The 4,360-nt window shown below is 36.2% G+C and overlaps 1 protein-coding gene across 1 annotated transcript in view; it reads left to right on the plus strand.

The window, feature by feature from the left end:
* Positions 1-4,360, plus strand: part of LOC111710482 (plexin-A4) — an 82,781-nt gene that overhangs the window by 812 nt on the left and 77,609 nt on the right. The window lies entirely within an intron of this gene.

The following is a 4,360-nucleotide window of genomic DNA, read 5'->3' on the forward strand; positions in this document are numbered from 1 at the left end:
GTTAGGCGCCAGTTTATCTATAGTTGTAGCATGATTTTGATTCATCCCTAATCCATCTTACCTACTTACCTACTTACTTACTTATCTCACTCACTCACTCACTCACTCCTCGCTCGCTCGCTCACTCACTTAGTTTCTTTATAAAACACGATTTTTATTAATGCTGCTAAAAAAGGGCGGAAAATTCTATCTTTGAATGTTTTTTTATTAATCCGATCAAATTAAATTGTTTTTGACGCATTTAATCATTTAATCTTAAATTATTGAAAATATATCTTGAAAACTATCTCTGTCGTCATTATTGTTTTCAACTTCTTAAAACTAATTTTTTCATTAATAATATTGACTTTTAATAAACAAATGTATAAGTTAAGAATAAAGTCAAGTTCCATTAAGGCCTCGAGGTTATAGGGCTTGGGCAGGTTTAGACTTTTTTAACCCTTTTGTTAACATTTCAGGTATCTATCCGTTCAGTTAACAATTTTTCCGTTCGTTCTTAAAGTTACTGATCGTTAACGATCTTAATTATATCAATGGCGATTAACGATTTTTTCACGGCGAAAGAATGTATTAAAAATATCGCCTAAGCTGGGTTATATGAGAACACAACATTCAAAACTATCGAAACGTACGTAAAGATTGTATTTATTCTATGAAAGTTGAATGCAATTTTAAGTTTTTTTTTGTTTTCCTTATTCAAAAACAGTTATTTCCAAAATAAACGATTTATGCCGTGTTAACGGAATCGGAATCTTTCGTTCATTTTTGAAAATCTGACAGAACGTTGCTCAGCCTTTTCCACGATACACCTTACCCATTTTTAGACTTTTGTTTTTCAGTCTTGCATCGCTTTATAATAATTAAAATTGTATTTAAGGCACTGCATTGTAAACAGAGTATTTAAAACAATAAAATTAATAAATATGAAGACGGAGATATGGCCGGGCCTTTTTATTCCTGATCTTTCTTGTTCAACTCCCCCTCCCCCCCCCATCCGTTCAGTCTATTATTAATCGCACATGTTTAATACAGATTTAACAATGGACACACAGTCATACAGATTTTAAATTCAATATGCTCCGCCCGATGAATTTTTGGATAAGAAGAGTTCAAGGACATAATTTAATAAATAACACTAAGTAGTTGAACTACTTGACCTATATTGAACCACTTCTCTTGAACTTGAAGTGGAGATATGTGGTTCAGCTTGTTCTTCTTAGTTCAACTATACTTTTTTGCCATTCATTAGATTTACTCCAGGCCATAACTACTTAATGTTTTGAATTTGTTGATGGTCCTTTAACAAAATTGCACAGGTACAAATGTCTGTGTCTCCTGTGACTCATCGTAGCCCCCCGCCCCTTCATAGTTGCATTCCACACTTCAGTATCCTTTATGATAAGGAGAACATCGTTCAGTTGAAATATATACTTAAGCACTTCGCTCCCTTAAACTATTTCAACTTTTAATTGAGAATTTTCTCTTTATACAAAACAATAACAAAAAAAGTTCGCAGATTTAATTGTACTTTTTTTCACGCAATTTCTTTTTAATTTTACGAAAATCAAAATGTTTTGGACACAATGTTACATTTTCCTGTTTTTTCCTCTCCCGCATTCTTTACTTTGCATGTTTTGATAAAAAGCAATTAGCGATGATAGTGTGAAAAACCAGTTCTGGTTTTTAATTGGCTTAGTTTTTCTTGGTTAGGCGCCAACCCAGTCTAAAATAGGCGCCATCCTGGTTTTGGTTTGGTTTACTTGTCAGGAAATCTGGTCGTGACATCGTGTTATGGTACCATTCTTCTCCATTCTTGTTTGCTTTAGGCCTCATTATTTGTTAGACGCCAATTTTATGATCAACCACCTCGTTAGACGCCAATTTTATTATCAACCACCTCGTTAGACGCCAATTTTATTATCAACCACCTCGTTAGACGCCAATTTTATTATCAACCACCTCGTTAGACGCCAATTTTATGATCAACCACCTCGTTAGACGCCAGTTTTATCATCAACCACTTCGTTAGACGCCAATTTTATTATCAACCACCTCGTTAGACGCCAGTTTTATTATCAACCACCTCGTTAGACGCCAATTTTATTATCAACCACCTCGTTATACGCCAGTTTTATTATCAACCACCTCGTTAGACGCCAGTTATATTATCAACCACCTCGTTAGACGCCAGTTTTATTATCAACCACCTCGTTAGACGCCAGTTTTATCATCAACCACCTCGTTAGACGCCAGTTTTATTATCAACCACCTCGTTAGACGCCAGTTTTATTATCAACCACCTTGTTGGACGCAAGTTTTATTATCAACCACCTCGTTAGGCACCAGTTTTATTATCAACTACCTTGTTAGGCGCCAGTTTTAGCTATTATCAACCACCTTGTTAGGCGCCAATTTTAACCATTATCAACTACCTTGTTAGGCGCCAGTTTTAACCATTTTCAACCACCTCGTTAGGGGCGCCAGTTTTAACCTTTATCAACTACCTTGTTAGTGGCCAGTTTTAACCATTATCAACCACCTTGTTAGGTGCCAGTTTTAACCAGAATCAACCACCTCGTTAGGCGCCAGTTTTAACCATTATAAGCTACCTAGTTAGGCGCCAGTTTTAACCATTATCAACCACCTTGTTAGGCGCCAGTTTTAACCTTTATGAACTACCTTGTTAGGCGCCAGTTCTAACCATTATTAACTACCTTGTTAGGCGCCAGTTTTAACCATCATCAACCACCTTGTTAAGCGCCAGTTTTAACCTTTATCAACCACCTCGTTAGGCGCCAGTTTTAACCTTTATCAACTACCTTGTTAGGCGCCAGTTTTAACCTTTATCAACTACCTTATTGAGCGCCAGTTTTAACCATTATCAACCACCTTGTTAGGCGCCAGTTTTATTATCAACCACCTTGTTAGGCGCCAGTTTTAACCATTATCAACCACCTTGTTAGGCGCCAGTTTTAACTATTATCAACCACCTTGTTAGGCGCCAGTTTTAACCGTTATCAACCACCTTGTTAGGCGCCAGTTTTAACCATAATCAACCACCTTGTTAGGCGCCAGTTTTAACCGTTATCAACCACCTTGTTAGGCGCCAGTTTTAACCGTTATCAACCACCTTGTTAGGCGTGGGTTTTACCCCCTCCCTCCCTTTCCCTACTCCCATCCTTCTCTCTCTTCTTTCTTCCCTACCTCTCCTTCCCACCAATTCCATGTTTATTCCATATAAGACGAAATCCATTAAACAATACAATAAAATAGTTTATAAAATTCAATGAATCCACCCAACATTAATGTTTTTATTACTGTAAATTCTAAATCAGAATTCGAATTTGTTACCTGTAGAAAACTAACAATTCCCCTTCCATGCATTCATCATTATAGTTTCCAAATAAAGAATGATGTTGTGTATCATTTGCACCACTCATTGTGTTTATCTATCGATTCTGATGTAATAAATATCGTGTAATTGTAATATCGTGTAACACGATATTGATAAACATGAGCTACGTATTGAAACATACGAGCTGAAATCGTGCCTTAAGATCGATCAATAGCTTGTTTGATAGCTACGCTTGTGTCCGTATTGACGACGTAGAGCCAATAAGATCGTGCCAATTGGTTTGGCATTGACCTCTAAAGAGCTTGTTTGATAGCTACGCTTGTGTTCGCATTGACATTCAGAGCCGATAATATCGTGCCCTTTGGTTTGACATTGATCGCTTAAGAGTTTGTGTCCTGATTGACATTTATAGCTAACAGGTTGTACCTGGACTGATACAGTTCTGGACAAAGTTTTAAGAGTACGACATTTATTACACTGATTTATTTTTATCTTGTTTTAATTTCGCCTGTGAATTAACATCCACCGAGAAAGTAAGCTTCTCTTGACCATATAGTCAACTAACTGAATTGATGAAAACTGTTTATTTTTCCAATCTATTATGTCAATGTATATTGATGAGGGGGGGGGGTGTAACTATATATATTTACATATAACCCTGTTGGTAACAGTGAGAAATCTAGTATATCTAGCTAGATCTATGAAATGTTAAGGGCCTATATACTTTATTCTATTTACTATATTGGACATTTCAGTCCATTTCTTACTTAAGAAAAGTGACTGTTCGTGAAAAAAAACTTCAGATACATCTAATGGCTTAAAAAGTTATGTTTTAATGTTTTAACTGTCAAATCAAAACAAATCCCGGCCTAAAACCTGTTGAGAAGGAATTTTAGATTGCAAAAACCATCTTGAAATGTTGCCAACTTATATTGCAATTTCAAGATAAGGATGAGAATGCGAATTCCTTGATAATTCTGCTACTGTCTTACCTCCCCCCCCCCC

The sequence above is a fragment of the Eurytemora carolleeae genome, unplaced genomic scaffold, assembly GCF_000591075.1.
Source record: "Eurytemora carolleeae unplaced genomic scaffold, Eaff_2.0 scaffold1015, whole genome shotgun sequence".
In the NCBI taxonomy this organism is placed as follows: domain Eukaryota; kingdom Metazoa; phylum Arthropoda; class Copepoda; order Calanoida; family Temoridae; genus Eurytemora; species Eurytemora carolleeae.